The sequence below is a fragment of the Rattus norvegicus genome, chromosome 10, assembly GCF_036323735.1.
Source record: "Rattus norvegicus strain BN/NHsdMcwi chromosome 10, GRCr8, whole genome shotgun sequence".
NCBI classification, from domain to species: Eukaryota; Metazoa; Chordata; class Mammalia; order Rodentia; family Muridae; genus Rattus; species Rattus norvegicus.
The window spans coordinates 67,188,737-67,203,112 of NC_086028.1; the positions used below are offsets into that span (position 1 = coordinate 67,188,737).

Sequence of the window (14,376 nt, forward strand, 5' to 3'; positions counted from 1 at the left end):
TCCACTCTCCTTTTTTTTTTTTTTTTGGTTTTTTTTTTTTTTTCGGAGCTGGGGATCGAACCCAGGGCCTTGCGCTTCCTAGGCAAGCGCTCTACCACTGAGCTAAATCCCCAACCCCCTAATCCACTCTCCTTGATGATGCCCTCCTCACCCCATGGTGTGTGTGTGTGTGTGTGTGTGTGTGTGTGTGTGCATATGAGCGTGTGAGAGTGTGTGTGCATGTGTGTGCATATGAATGTGTACAATAGGACATGTGAATGTGTGTATATGTATGTGGCATGTGCACATGACTGTGTGTGTAAGTGTGTGTGTGTGCAAGTATGTGTGAGTGTGTGCAAATGTGTGTGTGCAGGAGAGTATGTGAATGTGTGTGTGAGTGTGAGTGTGTGTGAATATAAGTGTGTGTGAGTGCATGCGTGTGAGTGTGAGTGTGTGTGAGTGTGTATGAGTATATGTGTGTATGTGTGTGTGTGTCACAGAGTCTCCCTATGTAGCCCAGATTGATCTCAAACTAATGATTTTTCTGCCTCATCCCTCGAATTCTTAGATCTCTGCTTACAAATACCACTTTAAGGACTCCTTTAACATCCATCTTATGTCTATTAAGAAAAAAATATAGCTTTGTAGAGTATTTGCTTAGCATGTGCAAGGCCATAAGTTAAATTTCTAGCAACACACACACACACACACACACACACACACACACACACACACAATGTTGATGGCAAGGGAACCCAGTGGGTGGGATACCTAAAGAGGCATTGTGAATTCCCCAGCTGTGAGCTGGTACTCTTAGCAGGAGTGGGGTCAGCACAGTGACAGGTATGTTCATCATGTGGCTGAGCAGGAGCACAGAGAAAAACAGCCCATTAGGAGCTCAGCATACAGAAGAATGGCCACAGTCTTCAAATTGGAACACTAGTAAAGACCACAAAGAATGCCTAAGAGAGGAAAATGAACCTCTATCTCTGTAAATAAATCCACGGCTTGCAAACAAAACCACAGCAGATAAACCAACTACAAATACGCTCCTAGAAAAGGAGACCAGATGTCCCTGGAATCATTTTAATTAAATTGTGAGTCAATTGCAAGCCAGGGGGTGGGGGACTGAAGAGAGTAGAGTTTTGCTTTCTAAGACTGCCAGATGCAAAGTCCAGGCTAATGTATCCAGGGTGGGAGAGGCTTTCCAAAATTTAATTACATATTGCCTAGCAACTGAGAAGATGAGTGGGTATGGAGTCAGCAGACCTGGAGTGGTACATACAGGATGTTGATGCCCCAGGTGGGAGACGGCACATCGACATCAGACTGTGGTCAGTGTGGGGATGTACTTTCTCCCCAGGAGCTATGGAGACAGTTACAGATCCATAAATTGTAAGTCTCATTCAGCCCCATTTCCCATGCACAGGCTAACCCAGCGACCTGGCCCAATGAGGAACCTGCTTCCTTCGTTTTTCACAAGAGAAGCATTAAAAAAAACCCCATATAGTGTAATAGATGCTGTTAAATATTCAACGGTACAGAAATGTGTAAAGCTGCAAGCGAAAACTCTCCTGCCAAGTTGAGCCAAGTTGAGCCACTGTGAACAACTTCACACACAGTTTCTGGAATTCTTTAATCATTAGTGATCTCTCTCTCTCTCTCTCTCTCTCTCTCTCTCTCTCTCTCTCTCTCATCTGAATGAGATGGTCCTCTGAATATTCGTCCCAAATCTACCATCTTTAATCTATGCGAGATGTTTGCTCAGTGTTCTTTTAGCAATAACATTTAAAAACAGAAATGTAACAAACAGAAAAATCCACAAAAAGTCAAAACAGCAGCACTGGCCCTCATGTCAAACCCTCACTCTCAGTAACACTTCCTGATAACCACATCTCCCTTTTCTCCAAAGACACACAAGCATGCATTGATTTTGCTTGATTTTGAGCTTCATAGATATTGACTCATACACAGAATGTTTGTTTGGATCTGGTTTATTTGCTCAACAGGTGTTTTTTTACTGTTCACTCACAGGTTTTCTTGTGGCCCTAGTTTATTTTTAGTCTTATGTTATATTCCATAGCCACATAGTAACTGATCTATCCACTCCAATGTTGACGAACTTTTAGGTTGCTTCCAGTTTTAAGCCATTACAAACAGATACTTAAAAAAAAATAAGGGCACATCACAGGACACGTGATGCAACTGTCCCCATTCAACTACATATTATAAACTTTGTATCCTACCTACTATTGTAAGCACTGCATTTCCAAATAGAATTTTGCTTTGGTCCATAGCCCTAGGCACACTTGTCCTAGAGGATATGAAAGGTCAGAGAACAACCTACAGGAATCTGTTCTCATCTTTTACCTCATTTGAGGCAAGATTTAGAAGACGTTTCATACTCCAGAATAGCTGGCCCATGAGTTCTGGTCGGGGTGCTTCTTGGGTCTCTGTCTTGCATCTTACCATGGAGGTACTTAGGTTGCAAAGGTCGATGCTATAGCTGTATTTCTCTAAGGACCTAAACTCAGGCTTATGTGGCATACACTGTCACTCAGAGGCTTTTTTCCAGTCCAAGGGTCCCATTTTTTTATCCAAGGCTAACCACAAATTCACTGTGTAGCCTAGCTTGGTCTAAAATCCACACCCACCCTCCTGCCACACTCTCTCGAGTGCTAGGATCACTGGAACCAGCCACCCCATTCCACTCTCTTTTCTATGTTTTAAATACACATGTTTTTGTGCCTATGTGTGCAGTGAGATGTGAATGTGTGTGGAAGGTGGAAGACAGTGTTAGATGTCATGGTCAGGAACGCCACCCGCCTCCTTTGATATGGATCTCTCATTGACCTGGAGTTCACCAATTAGGAGAGACTGGCTGGCCAGTGAGCTCCAGGGACCATCCTGCCTCAATTTGACTGTTTCTGGCTTATAAGCATGTACCACCAAGTCAGCTGTTTGGGCATGGGTATTGGGGATCAAACTCAGGCTTTTCCACAAGCAAGACAAGCACTTTGCCAACTGAGACATTCCTCCAGTCCATTCTTTTTATTTCTAAAAGTAGAAAGATTATACCTTTAAAAGCATCAGAAAAGGCTTTCAAGAAAAAAATCCCATCCATCTTCTCATCCAGCTGCATCAGCTAGCTGAATATTATCCAGTTTTAACGTGACGCATGTATGCTGTCAGTGTCGTTCTTTCCTCTCTTCTCACCCCACAATGCACTGGGACCTTCATTTCGATGCTGCAGTTTGGTTGTCTCCTTTGATTTCCTTAACAACCTTACACTAATCTCTCCATTTCTCAGATGGCAAACTTAAATCTCAGAAAGGATAAAGTCAAGGAGATGTGAGCTTGCAAACTGTCTCCATCTATTTCCCTTGACTAGGCTCTTTTGCTGCCCATCAGACATTTTAATGAACAACAGAGCAATATTCCGATTGGGGGTATTTGGGGAATAACAGATACAGGACATGGACCAGGAGAGTGGAACCTGGAGAGCTCTCTCTCTGGAGACTCTTAGGGATGTCTTGGCTCTGACAGCTTCCTAAAGGCTTCTCTGCCACAGGGAAAAGCCCACCGTGACTAATTCCTGCGCTCACCTCTGTATCCTCCCTGTCAGAGGAGATGAAAGTACAGACAGATTGGAATGCCTCAGCCTCAGCAGAGGTCCAATCCTGCTTCAGTCCACTGAAAGCCGAATGGGGAAGCAGGGCATGCTGCTAATGGCTACTCTCAAGGTGACTTATAGAAGAGGCAAAGCTGATACATGAACTCACATCAGGACCATGTTTTCAGTGGGTAAGTTTTTCTACAGTAAGCCAATGAAACAACTATTTGCTCTTAACAAGAGTCACATCCAGTTTTGTTCTCTGAACATTTCAAGTACAGTTGTGTATTGAATGCTATTTTGGTTAATGACATGGAACACACACAATGGTATGGATCATATACCCTGAGTATACAACAGGCTATATCATATAGGTTTACAAAAGCATATTCTATGATATTTACACAATAACATAATCATCCAGAAATATATATTCTAAAAACTTTATTTTGGTAAGGAATACATTACTATAGTGTTGATAGCCGTATATTTATCTGCTGATTAAAAATTAAATTGTATTTATTTATTTGACAGCTATTTATAGTGAACCAGCAAACTTCTGAGATATAACAAACAACTCAGGCTTGCGAGTCACACGATATCTGGAGTGCACACTCAACCCTATCACTGTAGTGTGAAAGCCACCACAGGTAATGGCTGCATCTGTGCTCTAATTAAATGTTATTCACAGAAACAGGTAAAATAAGACTCTGGAGAACCACAGACAAAAGGATAAAGTGGAACCCATACTTCATACCTTACATGGAAAGGAATTCAAGTGGACCATAGAGCTAAACACACAAACACAAAAACTGTGAGAGTCTTAGAAGAAAATACAAGGTAAGTCTCTGAAACGTTTGGTTTAGTCAATGACTATTCATGTGTGGATGCACAGGTATGGGTAGAAGAAATACATGAAAAACAAGACAGATTGGACTTTACCAACACTAAAACTTCTACAGTGTAGATCTTATACTTATTAAAATATATGCGTCCCCTACCCCCAGACTCCTAAGAATATGCAACAAATCAGTAATAGTAACACAACATAAAAAGGTACAAAGGATCTGAGTAAATGCTTCTCAAGCAACATTATAAGAGCACCAGCCAATAGCAAGTGTTGGTGAAGATACAGAGAACATGGAGCTCATGTGCATTATTGATGAGGATGTAAAATGGCATGGCTATTTAGGAAAGCAATTTGGCAATTCCTCCAAAGGCTACCACACAGCTAACACATGACCCAGCATTCCCAAATCTAAATATGAGCAAAAGAGAGACAGAAACAAACATATTTCTACATAAAACTTGCCCATGAATATTCACAGTAGAACTATTCCTTGGTCCCACTAGAAAAGCCCAATGAATTTCAACTGGAAGATAAATATACAGAATGTGAAATGTCTACACAGCAGGGAAGTATTCAGCCATAAGCAGGCATGTACAGAGCTACTGGAGCATGCAGATGCATTGTGAGAGCATTCTGAAAAGCTGGAAAGCCAGTTGTAACTCACCCCACTGCATAGTATTTGACTCTATGTGTACACACAAAACATAAGATGTTGCTGGGCATGGTGGTGCACACCTTTAATCCCAGCACTCAGGAGGCAGAGGTTGGCAGAACTCTGAGTTTGAGGTAGTCTGGTCTATAAAGCTAGTTCTAGGAAAGCCAGGGATACACAGAAAAACCCTGTTTCAAAAACAAATATATATATCTTATATGCTTCTATATAATATATTATAATTATATAATATATGTAATATAAATGAGTATTATATAGATTATTAGATATAGGCATAATAATATAGAATATATAATAACACATACAAATATATCATTGTATATAAAATATTAAAAATAAGATTAATACTTACATAATTAGGGTTAGAAAGTCTATAGAAACAGAATGGAAACTAATATGATTGCCTGATACTGGGCATGAAGGGTTAGGGGGAGACAGGGTGTGACTGCTAATGCGTGTGGGCAAGTATGAAAATGCCTACCATTGATTGTGACAAAAGCAACAGAACCCTTTGACTGCACAGGAGGACCTCCCAGCAAAGACTTGATACAGGGGGGCTATGTCACGTGAGCTTTATAGCTGATCAGCAGGGAACAGACTGTCCTTGACCAGAGGGCTACAGTTGATAAGACGCTAGTTACAGTACTAGCCACAGAACATGAAGTACGCCCTGGTCTGTTGGAGCTCAATCCATGGTAGAGAACATTATCCAACAATTAGAGACTATAATAGATGCTTCAAAGGGAACATGCCAGAGAGGAAGGGATAGGATCAAACAGAGCCTGGTTGATTGTGATGTGCTCTGTATGACTTTTTTTCTTAAGTGCTTCATCAAAGGCTTTCTCTGACTGCTGTTTGGAGGCTGGGTTTAGGAGAGCAGAACTAGATAGATCTGCAAGAAAGACAGACTAAGAGATATTGAAGAAACTGGTCAAGGGCAATAGGTACAAGAATAGACACAGTTAGAGGGGCTGGGGAGGGGCAAAATAAGACGAAGAACTAAGAACTAAGTGGAGGGAAAGGTATCTTCCTAAACCAATTTGCTGGAGGTTAAGTATCACAAGACAGATCCATGTATGCCATATATGTACACATATGTGGAGGATGGGTACCACTGAAGGACTGGTTTTCCTCTTTATACAGTTGTAATAATATTTGCTCAGTGTCCTGAGGGGTAAATGAGTCCATACGGGTAAGATCTTTTAGAATAATGCCTGACATGACTGCTGGTAAAATAGACCCCCTGAAGCTGGGGACTATGTGGAGGCTGCCAGAGTGTGAATGGGAACTAGGAGAAGAGACTCTCCCCTTGCAGACTTGCCTGGATGCTGGGTGTTCAACGCCATCCCTGCTCTATATGATGCTGGCATGGGGTATAGAGCATCTTGGTCTGTGAATGGTGGGGTGCAATGGCTATGGTTGAAGCCCTGAATGTGGACTTATTAACATGAGGTCACTCCTGTTTTTCACCACCTATGTGGTTTTGAATCAGTGACTTCCTGCTTCTTTCCTCCCCTATGTTATGAGGAATCCTGCGTTCATAAAAGAGCCATTGTAGGAGGATTTGCTGAGTTGTTTTGTCAGTGTTTTTATATACAAGGTTGCCCTTAGATACAAGATTGCTGAGGAAGTGTCTGCAATGAAAGGCAGGAGACATCAAGCTTTATTAGGGACAGGAACTTGGCCTGCTGAAGCAGGCTCTCTTCTCTTGGGAGACACAAAATACTAGGGTGAGGCTGACAGTCTCTTCTGGCTGAGCTGGAGCACTTCCTAAAAGGCAAATGTCTCCACTGGATCAACAGAGGGGTCAGGCTGCAGCAAGTCAACACCCTTGGTTAATTAAAAGCACTCTGCAAATGGAAACTATTTTGGGATGCACTTGAAGAAAACAACCATCATTGCTTATCAAAGCTAATTGACTCTAGCATGGATGAAGGGGGTTTATCACCCCACTTCTAGCTTCTCCCAGGTGTCACCTCCACCCTCTTTCTTGCTCAGGATCATCTTGATGGCCATTTTCCCCCAGTACTCATAGTGGGAGATGGGACCCCAAAGGACCAGAATCAGCAGAAGGACAGGGCATGTGCAATGCTTTTCTCCCATTTTCCCACCTGTCTCATGCTTCTCTATCCTCGTCTGAAGCAGCCTTCTCAGAGTGCAATTCCTGTCCCACAGTCCTGGGAGGATGTGCTATCAGATAGAATTATGGGAGGATGTGGAGGATGCTGGCTGCAGGAACAAGGAGGCTGATGAATATGCATGGCTGGAGGGGCTAGCGAACAATCCCTGGATGGCTCTGTGGAGCTGCAGGCTGACTGGTGGCAATGAGGAACCAAGCACTGAGTCACCAGGAAGAGGATGATTTGTCTGTCAGCTTCCAGCACCTCTGGGTGGGGTGAGGCCTGGAGCTGAGTCATGCTCCTACTAGAAGGAGGAAGGATGAAGGAACTCTGAGCCACACTCCCTATTCTACCTCCCCCATAACCTGGTCAGCCCTCCTCCTCTTAGCACACCCATTCCTGAAGGTGGGTGATTCTCCCCAGCCTGACAGACCTCAGATGGAGAATGTCTTCACCATTCTCCCGTAGTAATACCTATGAGAAAGTAACAGTCTTCAGCTAACTCCTGTGTCTAAACTCACCTTACCTATCACCTTTATTTAGCCTGGGACACTTAGAGCTGAGCTAAGTGATGGACCTGCATTCAGAGTCATGGAGACCGAAGATGAAGCTAAGATATGACAACCGTAACCAAGGGTCAGTGCAAAGAACAAGGCAGAGAGATGCACAGTTCCAACACACAACTGAGACGTGGAGTTGAAGAGCTTGATTCTCTCCATCTCTCCCTCCCTCCCTCCATCTACCCACCTATCCACCCATCCTCCCTCCCTCCTTCCCTTCTTCCCTCATTCATTCATTCATTCATTCATTCATTCAACTGATACAAGGTGAGGGACCCAACTCCTAGACTCTTACCTGCCAGGTACTTCAGAAGATGCCAGCCCTGGAGAGATCAATACAATGTAATTCATGCTCTCATAAAGCTGTGTGATCAGAGACAGGTTAAATCTGAGCATGCAATTTAATACACACATTGATCTCAGACAGTAATTACATGCTTCAAAGGAGCCATATAGCAGTGGTGTTACAGGTGGGGGACTGTCTACTTAAGTCATAGCGGTGTGAAAGCACACACTGGATGGGACAGTTTTCAAAGTAAATGAAATAGAAAGGGGACATAGTCCAAGGGCCTCAGGCAAGAAGATTTAGGCATAGATTCTGAGAGTGGGGCTGGAGAGAAGACAGAGAAAGTAGGAAAGGAGCTGGAGAGCCAGCAGGCTCTGGTGTGGGTATGAGGAATAGTCCAGCATTGGATGGCCAAGGATAGAAGAAATGCTTGAGAAGCATGGATGCAGATTGGGTATTCATCTATATTGTATCTCTTATTCTTGACCATAATTCTCAGCACAGATGAAAACAACGATTCAGAGTTAAGCAATTCCTACCCAGAAACAGTGGGACCGAATGTCTGACCCTGAGCCTGTGACGTTAGCCACTGTGTTCACATAGGAAAACCAGAGAGCAATCTTAACATCTTGAGATTCAATTTCTGCACCTGGTGTATGGGGATGTGGCAGATGGAGAGGTTCAGTTGGGCTAATATGGCTGGTTAGCAGGTTTCTGGATCCAGAAAACCGAAGCGCATGCCCAGCTCTGCTTGGAGTGCAATGTACTCTGGGTTAGGGTTTTGGTCCCATGGCTTTGTCCCAGAGCCATGAATGAAGGAGGCAGGAAGGAACTCTGGCTCAAGCTGTAAATGTCTTCCGTGTGAGTAGTGTGGTGTGGTGAAAAGCTCAGAAGAATGGGGAAACATTCCTGATTTAATTACTTATTAATAGTGGGTAACCTTAGATTCTGGTTTGGTTTTGTTTGTTTGTTTGTTTGTTTGGGGGTTTTTTTGGACTCAAGACTCTTATCAAAGAAGGTATACCCACTGATTTCGATTTATAAATCACTGTTGAAAAATTTTATAGTGGTGATACTAAGTAATGACCCATTCCTTATAATGTTTCAATGGCTCGGATAGACCCAGGGTTCAAGACTGTAGAGGTCTGTCTTCATACTATATTTGTAGTGTGCAATGTGTAATCATTGCAGTTCCTGGAGGCACATGACTTCCACTCCATCTTTGCAAAAGGGAGGTCTCTCTGTGTGTATGTGTGTGTGTGTTTGTGTGCACACGTACATGTGTGTATGTGAAAGCACATTGCATGCATGTATGCAAGTGGAAGTATGTGGAGATCAGAGTACGACCTTAAGTATATCTTTTTTCAGGCGTTGTTCCTCAGACACGATTTACTCTACCACCTTTTCTTTCCTGAAGATGGGATCTTCTCCCCACTGGAACTTATCTACCAGGCTAGGTTGGCTGGTCAGTGAGGCCCAGTGATTTGCTCAGGTCTCTCTCCCTAGCACTGGAATTATAAATGTGTGTCGCCATATATGACTTACTAAAGTGACGTTTGGGGATTGAACTCCAGTCGTTCACCAGCCTGTTTAAAAGGGAGTCTGAGAACATGATCGTGGTAGGCTGCTGCCTCTGCTTGAGCCTGTCTGTGCTGCTCTGGACCCAGAATCCTTTGCAGTATGTGCTGTTCATTTGGAAGGATGCTGGCCTTGTGCTTCAAGTAAGGCTGCCAGAGAAGAGTGAGAATATCAGTTAAATTAGAACTCTGGGTAAATAAGATGTCTTGGTAGAATCATGTCTTAAATTTTGCATGGTACAGACCAAAAGGTATCTGCTGTTCAACAGAATTCAAGTTTAACTAATGCTGTACATTTTCATTTGCAAAATCAAAAGTCTAGAGTCAGTAATGATTCCTACCATGTTTCTTTGAGTTTGACCCTCAGCTCTGATGATGGCTTTCTTGCTCTAAGACTGGACCTTGCCAAATGGAACAAGTCTTTTGCTGTTTTCCTATAATTAAGTTGCTACACAATCTCTTAGCTTCTCACACATTCTCTCTCTCTCTCTCTCTCTCTCTCTCTCTCTCTCTCTCTCTCTCTCTCTTCTGCTGGCCCTCAGTCCTCTTCCTTTCCATAGACCTCTCTCTTGTTGATGTTTGCTGACCAGTTCCCTTAAATATTACTAGCTCTATGGCCCTCCAGAACTTTTTCATAGCTGAGACCCATCCATTATGAATGGATCTTTGTGAATCATCATAGATCTTTTATGAATCTTGTTCTTCATACAAGGCTAGCCTTTCTCTACAGAGCCTATATTCATATTCTTCCTTCTCAGGAACACCCTGCCCTATTAAAGTTAATAGCCTGCCTCCCCTTGTCCAGTGCTAACTTCCCTTTGAGCTCCCAGAGGGAACGGATTACGCGTTTGATTGTATCATCCATCACTCAACAGTTAATATTTGTTGAATTAATGAAAATAGAATAGGAAAATTGAGACTCTGAGAAAACTGGCCCCATTGTTGTTGTTTTTTTATCAAAAATAGAAATTTCCTATTAGGCTAGCAGAGTGTTCTAGAATATTGCCAACTTTCTTTGGATCATAGCCCATAGTCCTATCATCGCATGTGCTTTTTATAGCCACATATAAAATATTTAGTTTCTTTGGAAAAAGTGACTGAAAATGGTAGGATTCAGGTGGCTGTACCTCCCCGTCGAGTGCTAGCCTCCAGGGGTGGATTCTGTGTCTCATATTTCAGCAGGTGTTCATTGGTGAGAGCACCAGTTTGTGTCCTGCAGAGAGCTGGGTGCTCCCTGGAAGCCTGGGGGCTTATCCCTTTTTGCTTTTTCCCAAGAGCTCTTGTTTAGCTGCACCCCCTTTCCTTACATCTGGAGGCTAAGAGGCAGCTCCAGCGGCTCCACAAAATCAAAACCCCAGGTTGGTTCATTGCATTCAAACCATAAACCCAATGTTCCCGGGAAGTGGTGTGCAGAAAGACCCAGGCCTCTGCGCCATGCCAAGCTGCCATGCGTATAGAATCTTACACCTCGGAAGGTTCGCAGGGACTTCTTACTGCAGGTGCACAGGACACGTGGTCACTCGGTCCATGGCATGGTTTAAGGCAGCAAACAATCATTACCAGTGTATGTGCAGGAGCTTTTCTTTTACACAGCGTCTGTATGGGCACTTTCTCACATTTAATTCTTCTAGCAATGTTACAATTAGTAACCATTTTATAAAGGAGGGGAATGAAGTCACAGGAAGTTGTAGGTAAGACGTTCAGGATCACAGGGCTCCACAAACAGTAAATTCCTTTTTTTTTTTCTGACAAAAGATTGCATTCTGTTAAATATCCTCCACTGTGTTCCCCGAATCTTCATTCATTCAAAACATTTTTGAGCGTCCACTGTGTGACCATTGTTGCCCTACCCATCCGGAAGACCCAGAGTGGGGGGAACCTGTGAAAGGCACAGACCGTGTCGCACAGAGATGAACTGGGAGGCTCAGCGCAGAGCAAGGCCAGTCTAACCCTGTGGATGGACGGCTCCATGTCTCCAACCCAGCCCGGCAGCCCTCCCTGAAAGAGCTCCTTATTCAAGAACCAAAGTTTCAGGACTGAGGCTTGAATGTCCTGCCGGTTGATCAAAGTTTGTTTCCTTGAGCTGAGGGAGGGGGCATGAGCTCGGCATTATGTCAAACTCACAGAAGTCTAGGATTGTATACTTTAAACACAGAAAATGGTATTTTTCTGTTACAGACGTCAATGAAGCCAAGGGCACCTTTTAAATCTGTTCTTGCCTTTCTCTTCCTTTTGAGTGTGGTATCCTGTATCTGCACAGTGAGTAGTCTGAAGAATAAGTGAATGATTGAGTGAATGAATGATTGAGTGAATGAAGAGTGAGTGAGTGAGTGAGTGAGTGAGTGAGTGAGTGAGTTAATGAAGCAGTGCAAGTTATTTGGTTCTAGACATAGACTATGCTTCTTTCTCGGTGCAGCTAGTGAGTAAGTACCTGAATTTATTCCCAGGACGAGCCAGGTGGGGGATTACAGAGATGTTTCATAGCAATTAGAGGATTAGATCTGAGCAAATAGGTCAGTCAGAACGGAAAGAGTCCAAACCATTCTCAATCCAAATCCAACCCCTGCCTCTGGGCAGTTCCTCTCAGTGAACCTCCATGCTACATAGATAAACTTTAAATCTCTCTCTCTCTCTCTCTCTCTCTCTCTCTCTCTCTCTCTCTCTTCCCCTTTCCCCTCCCCCTTCCCCTCCCCCTCCTCCTCCCCCACCTCTCTCAGCCCAGACATGCATGCTGGGCCATTGTTCCATTTGTCTGCTGGCCATCTTTCCCTGAGCATCCCATGAGTACCTCAGACCCACCAATAGCAAGGCTTTTAGAGCAGTGGTTTCCAGCCTTCTCCACTCTATCGAGTTCCTCATGTTGTGGTCGCTCCAAACCATAAAATTATTTTGCTGTTACTTCATAACTGTAGTTTTACTATTGTTATGGATCATAATGTAAATATCTGATAGGTGACCCCATGACAGGGTTGTTTGACAGCCTCTCCCAAGGGGTCATAACTCACAGATTGAGACCACTGCTCTAAATTGATAATACCATTCATTACCTTCCTTCAAACCTTGCCAAGAATGTCTCTTTTCACACTACTGCATTAGTGGATGGACCACTATTTCCATGGAACCAAGACACAAGCCTAATGAAGTTCAGGTACAGTTCTATGTAATCTATGTACTGCAAACATCCTTGCTACACCGGAAGTTGTCCTTTTACTGGTGAGAAAGGTGAAGGTCAAATGGGTGATGTGTCTTGCCTTTGGTCTCACTGCTTATAAGTGAGCAAGTCAGGATTCAGACTCAGGGAATCAAACTCCAGCCCAATGGCTGAAGCTCAGGCATTCTGTTTGCACCTTTAACAGATACGATCATCTCCTTTTCTTGCTCTGTCCTGCTCTGGTCTTGTAAGCACCTTGTCATTTGACTTTCTTGTCTTGTTGCTAATGGAGCAACATGGCTGTAGCCAGGAAAAAGGCTGAGAAAAGGCTAGGTTATTTATTCTCCTATTACTGTTTCCTACCTCACTCAGTGGTGTACATACTTTTGACGTTAGATGTGATGCCCCGTGGTCCACAAATGTCTCAGGCCATATCTGTAGCCTTGGATGCACGTGTTCCTTGGGCCACAGTTGGGTGTACCTGATACTATCAGGAGCTGAATTCAGGGTGATGTCTCTTCCATGACCTCGCTAACACCATTTTCCTCCTGGCTCTCTGGGACAGTGGTAATGACAGTTACCCACTGTGGTTTGTCTCTAGGTACTTCTCTCAAGTTACTGGCTGGTCCCCAGCTTACACTGTGTAAACTGCCCTGTCCCTCTGCCTGTTAGCCACCCAACCACTGCTAAGGACCTAAACATAATTCGTTATCTTTCCCCTCCTCACATCCCAGCACTATGGCTCCTGAATTGTGCCATTGGAACATCTATAAAATCTTGTTATCTCTGTGTCCTCTGATTTTAGACTATTCTATTATCTCCCTACCTGACCTCCATGTGTGCAGGCTATAGTATTGTAGTCCATATGCCAATAGCACTCTAAGCTTTCCTCTCAAAGGCTCTCAAAGGTAGATTCACGAGTCCAATTGCCTTTTCAAAATATTCCATTGTTTCCAAAACTCCTAAGCCTAGAGAAAGACTCTCCTTATTCTTTGTTTCTTTTCTTTTCTTCTCTTTTCTTTTCTCTCCTTTTCTTTTCTTTTGTTGAGACAGGGTAGGCCTGGAAGTCCTGGAACTCAATCTATAGACCAAGTTGGCCTCAAACTCAGAGATCTGCCTGCCTCTGCCCCCTAAGTGTGGGATTAAAGGCATGTGTCACCACCACCCAGCTTTAGAGTAGGTCTTAATTTACTTTTGTCTTTAGCCCAGGGCTGTGCCTGAATTCAATATGTTATAGTGAATAAAGAAATCACTGTGATCCTTTTGGGACACTTCAGCAAGATGTAGAGAGCACAGGGACACAGGGACACAGGGATACAGGGTCACAGGGACACAGGTATACAGTGAGAGCATCCTAGAGAGCACAGGGACACAGGGACACGGGGATACAGTGAGAGCATCCTTCTAGATTTTGTAACTTCAGTACTGTTGTCCCAAATTAACCGCCTCAAAAACTTCCCCACCTCCTTTATTTTGTTCCTGTGCCTGCCCCCCTCCATCTCCATCACTGGTGTATGCAGCAGAGTTTTACATTTCTGAACAGAAGGAGGGACTGGAGATGGCTAAC

The 14,376-nt window shown here is 43.6% G+C and overlaps 1 protein-coding gene and 1 long non-coding RNA gene across 3 annotated transcripts in view; both read right to left on the minus strand.

Moving 5' to 3' along the window:
* Positions 1-14,376, minus strand: part of Asic2 (acid sensing ion channel subunit 2) — a 1,069,930-nt gene that overhangs the window by 820,429 nt on the left and 235,125 nt on the right.
* LOC134480705 (uncharacterized) overlaps positions 1-14,376 on the minus strand; it is an 84,911-nt gene that overhangs the window by 36,158 nt on the left and 34,377 nt on the right. The window contains exon 2 of one of the 2 annotated variants that reach the window (XR_010055421.1): positions 116-9,808. This is a non-coding gene — a long non-coding RNA (uncharacterized LOC134480705). Of the gene's footprint in view, positions 1-115; positions 12,286-14,376 lie in introns of those variants that run through there. The other variant, XR_010055420.1, reaches the window with a different exon arrangement.